Below are 15035 nucleotides of genomic sequence, written 5' to 3' on the forward strand. Positions count from 1 at the left end.
AGCTTTCCAATCTTGACCAATTTCTCCAACAAGGCTTTTCCCAATCTTCAATTTTTTGCTGTTAATGTACCACACATATTTCCCACCATCTCTTTTTGTATGGCAACCGGGACGTCGCCGAGTCCAAATATATATTTTCAATTTGGAAATTTGATTTAGTAGGTAATGTTAATTAAATGTAAATGTGTATGTTTCTCGGTTTACCCTCCCGTAAGAAGGTGTATCCTCAATTGAAACGCCTCCGCCTTTTTCTCCAACTGGAGAAAACAACCCTACTGTGGAAAGGAACAGAATCACAATCATCATTAATCTCATTGCCCCAAAAGCAATAATTGTTTTCAACATGACTTTTTGTCTTTGTTTAGGGATTTTACCTCTTGAAACGTTTCAATTTAGACAACCTTCTTACTGTGGGAAAGGTGCATCCGTGTCCCCTTTCAGTAATAAGGACCCTCCCACTTTGCGTTGCTCCGATGTTTCTTCTTTTATGCTGCTTATCAGCATCCAGTCTTCAAGAATCACCGTCGCTTCGTCCGTTTCCTGTTGAGAAGCAAAATCTCCCTCTGATAGTCTAAATTTGGTGTGTGCGTTTTTTTCTCTGATAGATTCGCCTCATCATCCAATTGTCATTGTGTGGTGAATAATAACAATTTGTAAGGTCTACCAAACAGGACTTCATATAAGGTCCGCCAATTGTGGATGGTAGACAACTATTATATTAACAAAATGGGAGCCATTATCACTATAAATAGTTTCTGGAATTCCATATCGTGGAATGATATCCATATGATCTAATAAAAATAAAATAAAATCTATATGTATTTTTTGAAATGGATATGTGGGTATGCATATAGATTTAAACCCTAAGCCTTGTAGTGCCGTTGTAGCAAGGCCACCTCCCCCTTGTCGAGACAAAGGTCTTCCCTTGACTCAAGCCCAAATTATTTTCTTTATTGATCTTTTATTGATAGATTATGTCTCGGTGGTCTGCCAATCAAAAAACACAAAAAGACAAACTATCATTCACGCTCACACTCATAAACAGAAGAATTTAGTGTGTTCAACCAGTCTAGCATCCATAATTTCATTTTGTGGGAGTAAACTGGAGTACCCGGAGAAAATCCACAAATTCTCGAGGACGCCATGAATACCCCACATTCCGGAAGGTCTGGATCCACCCCGCATTCATTAGTAGATCCTTTAATATACACACCCCCACTCTAGCATTTTAACCGTTTGTAAATAATTACCTTCAAGTTTCACACAAAGTTATATCCTCTTTAATGCTATCAGTTTAGCTGTTTGTTCCCCGAATTGAGGTGGGAATAGTTTCACATCTAAAGTTTTTATTTTTTACAGCCGCCATGACCTAATGGCCCCCTATCATGTTTTTGGAAAATCCCAATTCCCTCTAATAGCATGCCAATCACCTTTTAATGCGGCCATCCAATTTTGTTTCTACTTGTTTCAGGTGATAAGATAATCTCCCCCATTTGTAAAACAAATTCATCCACGCCTATTTTATACAACATGACGCCTATGGCCTTTATTACGTCGCCTTGACTCCAAATTCTATGAACCAAGATAACACGCCGAATTTGTAAGCGAATTTCGCCCATCCCATTTTGTTCATAGACAACCCATCTACCTAAAGCGTCACTTGTTTCAAAACATGAAAGGCCCCACTAGAATTCGTGCATCCAGCGCCAAATAGACCCTATTTACACATTTGTCTCAAATTTGTTTTAGATATGGGGTCCCCAATTTCCCAAAATTTCCCAGAATTCATGTGCCACCACATCCTGTCAAAAACCCAAAACGACTAACATAACCTGTTTCTAAGCCAGATTCTGGAATTTGGAGAATTTCTCCTTTCCCTCCCTTATCTAAGCTTGTTATTGCCACTCGTTATCACTGTAACATTCAGGCGTATTAACCCCATCGTTGCTAAAGTTCTCACCAATTTGCATGCCCTTAAAGCCGTAAAGGCAACGTTATTTGGTTGTATCAATTGACCAATGCTTATCCAATCCGTAATATCCTTAAAGTCATCAATATGACCTGTGACAAAGCATATTTCCTCCCGCCAGGACAACAGACAATGTTCTTTCAAGTGCACTTTGAAAAACATTCCATGTTACTCCATTCTTAGGGAAAATATGCTCATCCTAAACCAATTATTTTATTTACAATTCACCTAATTATTTGGATGAATGCCATGAATTTTATCATGCCACTATTGCATTGTAAATTTCCCATCTGATGTCGTTAACAGCCAAATAATTCAATACCTACTATATACTTTGTAAATCACCTCATATGATGTTTACTTAAGACAAGAGTCATTTTCCATAGCCTGTTACAAAAACAAAAATCTACAACAATTAAATTAGAGATATCAACCTTTTGTTAGGCAACTTCTAATTACAAACTTTAATGTTTTAAAAACCTTATTGTCACCAATATACCATAATATTGTAAATTTTTTCATCCTGGCCTTTTTTTTTTATTTTTTATTTTTTTAACCAGCCAACCTCCTGGATAAAAGTATTTTGAACAATCAAAATATTCTGAAATAGTATTAATATTATTTTATCCTCCAAAAGCTAGTTTCCTTTAACTAAGAGCCCTTTGAAATCCACAATTGCTCAAAAATGACTATTTTGGTCTATTTCCCAAATCCAAAGCTTTTTACCAAATCAACCTTTTACTGAACAGATTTTCTATCCTCTTAATACATTTCATTTTAAAACCCAAAATATCAATGCGAAAGCATTCGCATAACCTTGCATTTCTTGCAGCCCATGTATTGTTCTTATTCTGAAAAGTCCAAACAGAAAACGCAATTAGCCGTTAACTATGACCTCCATTCTTGCTGCGAAAACAGCATTGTTATCTTATGTTTACAAACCAGCTTTTTCCCTGTGCCCAAATACAACGCTTTTTAGAGAAGACAACCATTAAAACGTCAAATTAACCCCTCTTCCGATATTCAACTACATCACAATATTTTTCCAAGACCCCATATATCCAGAATATGTATGCTGCAAGCACAACAATATGGCAAAAACCCATTTTCTGCCCTCAAGTTTGCTTCAGCACCCCCAAGGCCAATTATTATTATTATAATGTCTTCACGGAAGGGATCACAAAATATTAGTCGTTTACACGGTCCGAACGCTCCCGAAAGCCCAACACAATTAAATCGTCTGCCCCGCGGCCCACATGTTTCACTCCCATCTAATCAGCAGCCGCTGCACCAGAAACGCTTCCCCCGCAGTCGACACATTTTTTTTTGCAAGTCTAGAGCATAATAAAAACACAGGTGACATTCCCTGCTAAACATTTAAATGATCATTTTGTATATATTCTTTTGTCTTTTTAAACACCATCTTCCCGTTAGCGGACGGGATCAAAAACCAAGCTGCAATAAGCCATCACATTGCTGTAAATTGACAGTACATATAGGTTATATTAACAAAGCACCACCAGCACTTGGAAATAACCATTCTAATTGTTGTTATACAAGCCCAAGCATCACAAAAAAAAACCCAATTTATTGTAATCACAAAACGTCATACCCGGATTAACCAAATCAAATACCAGTGTCCCCATTAATTTTCTAGCTCCCTTTATTTTTGTTAAACTTCCTCCGCGCCCGTCACCTATCTCGGTAAATATTTTCCCCGTCAGCCGAGGAGGCCCCGCTATTTTTTCCTTACCAAACAGAACTTTACCGCCGCCACGGTCTTAAATATATCCCCGTTATCCGAGGGAACCCCCACTATTTTCCCAAAATAGTATTTTTTAACTTCTCCCCGGCCTTATTTCGCCATTAGTGTCTGTGGAACAAGCTGTTACACTTTTATCCACTCACATATTATTTATATATGTATATTACCTCTATGCATTAGTGCATATATTATCCTGCATTTTATGCATTTTAAGCTGGCCAGCAAACCCATATTTATTTATCCATAAATATAGCTGTGTAATATTTTTAAAGCGCTTTGTCTTACCAATTTTTTCCAATCCTTACAAGTTAGACGTATTTTTTGGATTGTCATCCAAACCCGCCTTACAACACGTGATTCCCATATTTTACTTTTTTGTAGTGAGTTCGTGTGCCTCACACAGTTAACTTTATTATATCTATTTTTATTATTATCACTCCTTCGACTGTATTTCCTAGGCTTATCTTAATTTTACTGCAGAAACCACACAAACACCATACAACATTTACAACATATTCGTGCCTACCCTTTAGACACAGGACACTTCCCAGCCCCACCATTGTACCTCCAGTACAATACATTCGTGCCTACCCCTGAGACACAGGACACTTTCCAGCAAAGTGCCCCACCGTACCTGCCATTGACTAGTATAAACACAGGGTTTTGTCGCCGTCACCCAGGACGCGAAACCAGCCCACAATGGACCTCACATACAATGTCCCTTTAACGCATTTGGAAACACCGTCACAACATGCAGACATTAATGTGGACTTACCCGAGATCCATCAGATGTCTCCCTCCAGCAGGAAAAGTCTTCAACCGCCGAGAATCCAGGCGCCCCCGTCGAAAACTCCGGCCCACCAAGGGTTTTGAAGACGCCGTGCGCACGGTCACTTACCAGATGTCGAACAGCAGCGCCTGGGTTCTCGCTCCGGTATATTGACCTCCATGGCTCAGAAGGACCAAAATGTTAGGTTCATTAATAATTACCTTCGTCCGCAATTATCAATAACTGCAGGAAGACATCTTATTCAATTATTGACATTTAATTAAATAGAAATGGATACAACAGATAAAAGCCTCCGGAGGGGAGCGTTACAGCAAGTGTCACCTTACAACTTCCGAACGTCTCCCCGAATAGACGTTTTCGTACGCTTCTTATTGCCATGAATCAAAACAATTTACAGAGTTGTTGATCATTCCATCACGTATGAGTAAAAACAACATCTGGGACTACAATAACAATCAAAGTATTTTACCAATAACAAAAACAGGAGACTAGACTTAACAACATTTAGATTAGAGTAATTATACAACTTCCTTGACCTAAGAATCATATAATATAATCATAATCATATAATGATTACATACAGAAAAACCCGAAGTGCACGGTTACATAACGATAACAATATTCTTGTTATTGGCCGAATAGCCCTGGCCTCGTCACCAAGGGCCCACCAAATCTCAAGGACCCAGATTGGGTGGATTGTTTGTATAACTATCCTGGAACAGGCCGTCCAGGTTAAAGATGACTTGGCAATACTCGTGACCTCGCAACATTTTGAAAATAGAAAGAGAATGATTTAAACAAAGAAAAGAATTAATACAGAAAATAGAAAGAGAATGATTTAACAAAGAAATGAATTAATACGACTATTATAAAAGTAATACAGAATAAACCCAACAGTCACAGTCTGCAGCAGTTCCCCATCTCGTGGAAGACTTCTTGTGTGTGGTTCTGTCAGGAGTGGCTGGATTGCCTTTCCTGGCATGACGTCACGATAATTATCAGCTGTCACTAATTACGTGATTAGATTATTTTTGGTATTTAAGCATTATGATTTTCTGTGGACGCCGTCGGATCGTTCTGGTTTCGTTTCCAGTTTTTCCTCGTAGTCATTGCCGTTTCCATTGACGCCACGCCGCATGTTCTTTTCGTTTGTAATGAGTGGTCAAGCCAAGTTGTTTAAGTTATGTTTCCCCGTTTATTAAATCAACCTACAAGAGCTACAGATCTGCCTCACCTTTCCATTTACTTTGGCGACTCTGCTTCTGGGTTCAACTTTCCCTCCGATCGCGTCGCTCTACGCGGCGCGATCATAACAGGTTCCAGTTTTTGTCCAACTTTAGAAGGTCTTTTTGAGTCCGACTCAGTTACCGCAACCAAAATGGCGCTGTTTAAGCGGCAGCCGGCGGCCACGGTAGCTCTGTCCACTCTTGTTTTTTGTGTTTTTGCTGCTTTTATGTTTTAATGATTTGATGATTACATTTACTTTGATTTGCTTTGTACTTGTGCTTTTGCTTTGCTGTTCTTTGGGGTTCCAGTTTTTGTCCAACTTTACGTCTTTTTGAGTCCGATTCAGTTACCGCAACCAAAATGGCGCTGTTTAAGCGGCAGCCGGCGGCCACGGTAGCTTTGTCCACTCTTGTTCGTTTTGTGTTTTTGCGGCTTTTATGTTTTAATGATTTGATGATTCCATTTACTTTGATTTGCTTTGTACTTTGTGCTTTTGCTTTGCTGTTTATTCTGTCTAATCACCCTCTTGCTACTGCCACAATGTAATTTCCCGAATACGGGATGAATAAAGTTATCCAAATCCAAATCCAAATCCAAATTAACAACCCGTTATAACCCAAAACAATGTACTTATTGCATAAACGGTCATAACTTATGACTATTGTACCTTGTGTTACCTTTTGTTTTCCAACTAGAGAAGTCCTTAGCTAGTTGGCAGGACAAACAAAGGAATCTCAATAACATAGCTTAGCTTCATTTGCTACGACCGTCATACACATCACAATGCTAACGCTAATGGCGGCCAAGGGTACATTGCTAATGCTATTACATGTGCTCTACTCGGGGCTCGGGAATCTCAATAGCATAGCTTCCTTTGCTACGACCGTCGTATACTGCACACTGTCATGCTAACGCTATAATGGCGGCCGAAGGTAGCTTGCTGAAGGCTATACGTGTCCTCCACCCGAGACTCGCACATTCACACCCACACACCAAAAGTAAACAAACCTTACTAAACAGTATGTTCCTTCTCACATGATAACTATTGTCTCTTGCAAACCCCACACTCAATAGGTCTCTACAACAAAACAACATACCTTTAAAACACGGGGAAATAATCAGAGAGGTCAGTTGTTGTTATCTTCAAGCCAACCTTTACTGAAATGCCTGAAGATTTCCCCGCGTTTCAGCTACATGAGCCCAGACATAAAAAATCGAATACCGATCCATACCCTTGCTATTTGGCTGGAGGCATCAATAATCGAAGACTGATAAACATCCATCCCATAACTAGTTTTACCTTACACATGCAATCATTTATAACTTAACTCACTTTACCCTGTCACACTTGGTTAATGGGACATGTGAATTGTTTTTTTTTTCACATTCTCCACGTGTCCGGCAGTTTTAAAGTGGCTCTTCAGATCATAAAATCCACTCGCAGCAACTTTCACGTCTTTATAAAGACGTGAAAGTTGCTGCGAATGGATTTTACGATTTTTCTTTCTCATTCTGTGTCCCTTGCAATAATATTGCAAGGGACAAAGAATGAGAATCGAGTGCCTCTTAACGATGCTTTAATCCAGCCAGCATATTCACCTTGAAGTAACTCCCATTCTTTCTGGTGTCGACCCGATCCTTGAGTTCTTCGTTTCTTACTAGGTGGCTCCTCCATGCTTGCTTCCATGATATTTACTCTATGTATGTCTACGCATGTGCATCTCATCCTTTATCAATATTGCCGTACGCACCGCTAAAAAAATACATACGATTGAGGATAATTTTTGCTGGTATACCGTGACAATAGTAACAATCTAAGACAGTAGCGTCGTTGGCTACCAGCCTACGAGACTATCTCGATTTTAGTGATAATGGTCTTGTTGAAATCGGCTTTAATAAAATGGCGATTTTTTTACCTATTTTTTTTCCCGTACAAAAGTCGGTGTACGCCTTACATGATTTGAAATGGTAAAAAAAACGTATAAAATACGTATAAAACGTACAAGTTGACAGGTATTCATATAATCAGATTATATAAATAGTCGTTTTTTCGCCTGCACTGTCGCATTGGTTTAGCTCAGTGGTTACTTCATCTAGAAACAATACTTGCATAGCATTCGCTTCTACTCGATCCCGGATTGGGATCGAACCACGGGCGCCATCTAGCGTTTTTCTACTTATTTTCATTTTATAACAAAATCTTATTACAAAATTCACATAGATGTTATTATAACATTTTATTTTAATTTTGACCCTTAGAATTGCGTGCGAGGTGAATTTGGTTGACAGTTTTGAACAAAATAGGAAGACATACACAGTCGATATGAATATAATAGCCCTTGAAGTTAACTGTTCACAGTAGATTGTTACAAATCCATGTGAGTACATGTTGAGTATTCATTAGATATTGATTACATTAAGAACTAAGGGTAAGAAATATGCCTTTAATCACTTGATTTAATTGACTCAACAGCGGCTCTTATAGATTGTTATATAGTAAATCAATGTTGACTTTCAGTTGGAAAAGCTGTATGTTTGGAAATCCAGGCTCTGCAAAAACAAATAACTAGCCAATAGTGATAAACACTTTCTTGCCATTTTGAACCGGAGACGTGCTTGTATAGGATTTGTATAAAATGTCAATATTTGCAAGGAAGTAGCACAAAAGTGCAGTCAGGGGTTACTTCATCTAAAATCAACTCTCTAAGAATGCACCTCTACTCCATCTCTGACTGGGAATTAACTGTAGGTGCTGTCCACTGTCTTTTCTCATTTTTGTTACACGAAATCATGTAATGCCTGCCCCCGTTATTTTACAGAGCGAATTACTCATCTAGTCTTCTAAACAAAAAGAACCAAACTGGACTGCAAATTGACTCAAGGCTTACTAGTAAATGATTCCAATAAGAGCATTTCTTTAATAGGCCTCTTCCCCTTTTTGCTTGAAACGGACCAAAGTAATCAACGGCGACTCTTGAGAACGAGAGACCATCGGACATTACCCTGCAGGAAGGTAAATCTGGCATAAGGTGTTTGCCCGTGGTTCCATAAAACCTGCGATTGGGTGGCCACCGATTTAGAGTATTCCCTGTCTAACGGATCTGGCAAAAATAAATATATTTTTTTGTGAAATTTTAATACATTTTTACTGTTTAAACTGGTCTTTTCCGTTTTGTAAACTGGTATTGCCTTTTTTAATAAAGAGAGGAAAAGTATAAGAAATAAGAATGAAATGAAACATTTTACTGACCGATGAAATGAAAGGAATAAATCTCCCCTTCATCTCATCTCGTTTTCTGAACCGCAATGTATCCGCATTAGGGTCACGGAGCGTACTGGAGCCTATCGCAGCTGAAGAGGCACGTCCCACCGGAAGGGGGCCACGGGGCCGACCTCGGCGAGGCTGGGGAGACTATGTCTTCCCGCTGACCCGGGAGCGCCTTGGGATTTACCCGGAAAAACTGTCTGAAGTGGCTGGGGAAAGGGAAGTCTGGGTTTCCATGATGAAGCTGCTGTACCCGCGACCCGACTTGGGATAAGAGGAAGACAAGATAAGATGAGAGATGAGCATGTTTTCTTTTTCAAGCGGACAAATAGAACGGCAACATCGGCATACATTTGCGAGGTGACAATCCCAGCACAACAGTTTGGCAGATCATTTATTTCAAGACTGAAAAGCAGTGGACCTAGCACTGAGCCTTGCGGTACCACCCAAAACTGTTTTTCTGTTAGTCTGATTCAATCCAATTTAGCGTGCTTGGTGAGAAATTAAAATTAGAGTTTAGCTTGCAGTATCTGGTGGTTAATGGTGTCTAAAAGCCTTTTTGAGATCAATAAAAACTGCACCAATGACCCTGCCTTCATCTAGTTTTGATTGTTTTCTAAAAGGAAGCAAACCGAAGGTTGACTATAACTGATATTTTACCACGATTTTGTCAAAAAGGGGCACCTTGAACTTCATCTGTTTTAGATTTATCATAAAAAAGAGTATTTCTTTATGGCAAGTGATAGGTTCACCAATAGGCATTCACAAATGCACACTTAAATAAAACAGGCATCTGACTCATAACCGGTGTCTTGCAAGAGAGAATCGATCCTGACTCGTCTCCGTCCCAGATCATTCTGTCGAATCGATGCCCCTCTTGCTTATTTTCTACATGAGATTTACAACATGCTGTGGGATAGACTAAGGCATCTGGCTTAATAATTGTTTGTTTATGTCGAGCCAGGTGGCCGAACTGGTTTTACAATTGTTTGTTAAGATCGTAGAATGTAAGCTAGACAAGCCAAACTGGTTTTACTATTGTTTGTTAAAATCGTGGACTGCAAGATAGGCTAACAAGCTGGCCTTGCAATTGTTTGCTTGTATTGTGCAATGTGGCCAACTCGCTTAGTAATTGTTTTTTTTCGAATCGCGTGATGTAAGATAGGCTGCAGCATTTTGTGTGAGCTATAAAAAATATTGTGTTTGAATACAATTTGGCCCTGCAAATGTCTAACCATATCAGCCTAAACTTTTATACATAAACTTTGTCCTACATTGCTGTCTTAGAAATATTACCCTGTTTGCCTAGATAAAGACGGTCCCACTGTTCATTCGGAGAGAGTTGCAAGAACATCGCGATGGACAGGACTCCACTGTTAGAGCTCTCACTCTCCACTTTGCAACTTAGTAATGAATCTTTTTCATATTAAATTGATCTCACTCTTTCTTAACCTGCTCCTAAAGTTGTATTTCAGATCTATCACATGCATTTCAGTTCTCAAAACAATAGAAGGTCTGTCAGATCATCCCGAGGGAGGGCTGTGGACAACACTGTCAGAAGTCCTCCGGATCTTCCTAAGAGAGCTTGATGTGAACCACACTTTCAGAAGCCGATGTTTCTCAAAACAATTGAAAGTCCTCTGTATCTTCCCAAGAGATCTCGGTGTGAACAATAGCTTTGAGAAGTCCAGCTGCAAAGAGGAGTGACCTTCAATTTGTTTTGGTTAACTTGGGAGCGAGCATTATTATTCTAAGAGATGTATTAAAATGACTTTTCAATGTCAATAACTCTATATATTCGATCTTTACCAGCCCTTTGAAGAACAAAATAATTCTCGTTCAACTCATTTTCATAATTTTGCATAATCCTGGACATCAATGTTATCACAAGTAGGCTGTCTAATAAGAAAATGTAATCCTTGCAATTTGGAGTCTGTAAGAGCAATTGCATCAACCATAAGTTGGTCTAGCAAAGACCGTAAGCAGGGGCTAAGACAATACCCACACATTGTCAAAGTATTAGCCAAAACAGCCATTGATTTCACCTCCGTGAAGGACGTGTCGTAGAGTGCAACATTTTCAAACATTGCATATGCCCCCTGCTCCATCAAAAGCACATCGACCATCAGAAGCATATCAACTGCTTTGCAGTCCTGGAAAGTCATGAGACTGGTGGCTGCCAGCTGTTTTTTCATTGCAAATCCAATCCAATTCTTTTTTTTGACATTGTAATGGTTTTTGTTCACCCTATTCATATTTATATTTGGCGTTATCCAAAAAAATAAACTTCTGGTGCAATTTGGCAAACGAACCCGTAACTCAGATCGCCATCCATCGATCAACGTCATCGAGAGAGGCCAGCTGCCGCACCGAAATTCTGAGCTGCCAAGTGTATCTCCTCCACTCTAAAACTTACTGATTAAAACAGTGAAACCAAAACACATAGTCCTATTTCTTTTATGACAGGAATTATATAATGTATTTGTACAATTTCACCAACATGAGCCAAAACATGCAATCAGTGGCGCAGTTTGTCTTGGACAATGTCTCATCTACCGCACCAGATTCAGACCATGCCCTTTAAGGTTCAAACAGGTAGGTAGCACAAAAATTCGCTTTGTCATTCACTGCTTGCGTAACAGGATGGGCACCGTTTCAATATTTTTCCTTTTCTTTACAAGCAAGACACTTTTTCTTTTGTAAAAACTTTCCCCAAAGAATGGTGATTGAGGGAGTTGCTGTTATATCCGATCGTATTTACCCTCATCTGGTCATTTTTTTTAACCCTTTGTAAGGTTTAGTCTCATTTGAAACACTTTCACATTTGGACACATGGAGACAATAAAACCAATATAAAAGAGTTCCCTATGCTTTATGGCATTGCTCTCTGCAATATTATTTCCAATCAATATTGGAGTGGTTGCCGTTTCAATGAATTCATCAGAAAGTTTTTTCTCACCTGTCTCCCCAAACGTTTCAACTGAGAAAACCTTCTTACAGTGCAAAAGGTGGATCCATATACCCCTCTCGGATATTTTCATGTCTGCTGGTTGGTCAGCAACAAGTTCGACGTTCCCCCTTTGGGTCGACTAGTGCTTCTTCTTTATACTTCAGGTTGAGCACCCAGTCTCCTGGCACCACCGTTGGTCAAGTCCGTTTCCTGTTGAGAAGCACAGTCTCCTTCTGCTAACCCCAACTCAATGCGTTTTCTTGAAAATGTTCTCTTTTTATGTAGTTAATGAGATTAGCCTCATCATCCAGTTCCAATCGTGCAGTGAATATCGACGGTTTGTATGGTCTACCAAATACTATTTTCATATGTTATGGTTAAACCTGTTATGTACGCGCAGTGATGTCATAGCAAAATATGGAGCCTTTTGCCAATACCATCAATTATTTTGTTTACACAATTTGGGTGCTGTTATCACTATAAGTCAACGGTTCTTTGGAATTCCGTTTCGTGCACTGATATGCTGAGCACAGGTTAAGAATGCTGTGCAAAAATTTCCACAAACAACTTAAACCCATAAGTTGTGTAATGGTACCGTACCAAGGCCACCATCGCCCCTGTCGAGAGATAGGACTTCCCATGACTCAATATGGCAGCTCACCCAAGTAAGCTGATGTACAATTGTTTTTTTTTTTTTCTTCTCAGTGCTCCCAAATTCCCCATTTCAGAGATTATTTGTTCCTTCACGTCAAATTTCACATTTGGAATACTGCTGCTGCATTCTCATCAAACATTTCATTTGATATTTTTTCCCATAATTTATCGCTGCATCCCTGAAAAGGGCTTATTGGCGATTTCAGAAATCAATTTCAAATTTCCAAATCCTCTTCCACCTTGATCTCTGACCGATTGATTATATCTTGTGTGAAATATGAATTGTATTCATATATTTAATCTTGCACCTGGAATATAGTCCGGAAAAAATGGCAGCTTGGTTGATTGTCACATTTATACGTGGAAAATAATACAATTATAATTCGAACCGAAATAATCAGCATTAATGACTAAAATGTTTATTGGTCACCATTTTCCATCCGAACACACATGTCTCTTAACCTGATATTTCCAAGGCAATCTTTCACCACAAACTGAGCAGGAGAAAGGTTTGTCACCAGTGTCGGTTCTTGTGTTGCATTAAATTCCCCTTTTTGGAGAAGATTTGACCACAAAATGAGCATGCAAAGTATTTCTCGCCACTGTGGGTTCTCGTGTGTTCCGTCAAGTTCTCCTTCCGAGCGATTCTTTGGCCACACAGTGAGCAAGTGAAAGGTTTCTCACCGGTATGATTCCTCGTGTTTTGTTAAATCTGACACCTAGGGAGCAGGAGAACGGTTTCTCGTCCGTTTGGGTTCTTTGGTGGATTTTTAAGGAGTTCTTGTGCGCAAATCTCTGGCTGCAGTCCGAGCAGGCATAAGGTTTCTCCCCAGTATGCATTCTGGTATGGATCGTCAATTTAGCCTTCTCGGCAAATCGTTGGCCACAAACCAAGCAGGAAAAGGGGTTCTCCCCTGTGTGTGTGTTCTCGTGTGCTGTGTCAGGTTCTGCTTGGAAGTCATTTTCCTTACCGCAAACTGAGCAGGAAAAAGGTTTCTCACCAGTGTGAGTTAGGGTGTGGTTGGTTAGGTTTTGCTTGGAAGACAATTTCTTCCCACAAATGAAGCAGGGAAAAAGTTTCTCTCCATTGTGGCTCCTCATCTGCCTCTTCCAAGTTGGACTTCTTCCCGTAGGTTTTCCCGCACTGTGAGCATTTATGGTCCGCGGCGACCGCATTGTGAACTTCATCTTCGTCATCGGTGTCCAACGGCGTTGCGGCGTTGCTATCCGTTAGCGGAGCAATGAGCTTGAGTGCTTCCGTTGAGCAGCTGCTAGCCTTGCTCAGACCGTCGTCTTCACTTTTTAAAGGCTCAAAAGTGCACGTGAGGATGTCCATCTCTTCTTCTTTAACATTGGGGGGGGGGTCTCCTTCCATTTTGAAGGGATTCTGCACCCCCTTAATGTGGGGGTTCCCAACTGTAATTAAATTCCTGCTCCTCTTTTACAGTTTCAAACTTTTCCTAAACTTTGATAAGTACAAATTCTTCCTCTTCTTTTTTGATATATGGCGACCTTTCTTCTTCTTTGAGACGAGCGGACGCCGGGTGGTCGAGTCAATGCCCTGGGTGGACATCTGCAAGGTAGAAAAATGTCATCATGTACCAAATCTTTGCTGATTACAGTTTCTATTCATGTTAATCCGTCTTTTCAAATGAAAACCAAATAACAGGACAACAGTATGGTTTCTCAATATTATATATTTTTTAAAAGACATTGTCATTGTAATATATCTTCATCTGAAAACAAGTGCAATTTTAATAAACGCCATTTTGATGATCACCAATTGGTGAAAAAAAGTCATCAATGCACCAACTGAACGTTTATTTAACTTTATATGAAATTGACAATGATTAATATTAAGTATACACTCATCAGAATAAAATCATTAGTAAATTAATTATTAATCAATAACGAAGAATAGATAACGCGACAGAACTTGAAATTTCTATTATGAATGGAATTTTCATCAACAAATTATTGAGTGATCGGGGCATCACTATTTTTAAAACAGCGCCCACTGGTGGTCAAATGGCCACTTTCTCCTCTTTCAATTGCTCTTGTTTGGATATGTACTTGTACTACAAGTACTTGGACTAGAACTAAAAGCATGTGTACTTGCGTGCACGTGTGTGTCCTTGTACTTATTGTATGTGTGCTATTGCAAAAACTACATGTACTACTACTACAGGCAAGAATGTATATTTTCATGTACCCTATTGACAGAGGGTCATATAATATACCATATTTTGGAATATAATTCATTGAGAGCCATACTCAGAATTTCAAAGTAAAAATAATACATCACTTTTAAAGTACAAAAAGTCACTTAAATCTTTTGATAACATTGTTACGCTGTTACTAATCCATGATAGTCAACGAGTATGCATTCACAAGGGAGTTTAATGAAAGAAAAAG

General features: G+C 39.3%; 1 long non-coding RNA gene across 1 annotated transcript; it reads left to right on the forward strand.

Annotated features, from left to right (window-relative positions):
* The first annotated feature begins 5420 nt into the window (after positions 1–5420).
* On the forward strand, positions 5421–6337 carry LOC144213729 (uncharacterized). Its single transcript, XR_013330089.1, has 2 exons — positions 5421–5469; positions 5841–6337. It is a non-coding gene; the product is annotated as an uncharacterized LOC144213729 (long non-coding RNA).
* Positions 6338–15035: the final 8698 nt, after the last annotated feature.

This window comes from Stigmatopora nigra, chromosome 20 (assembly GCF_051989575.1).
Source record: "Stigmatopora nigra isolate UIUO_SnigA chromosome 20, RoL_Snig_1.1, whole genome shotgun sequence".
Classification (NCBI taxonomy): Eukaryota; Metazoa; Chordata; class Actinopteri; order Syngnathiformes; family Syngnathidae; genus Stigmatopora; species Stigmatopora nigra.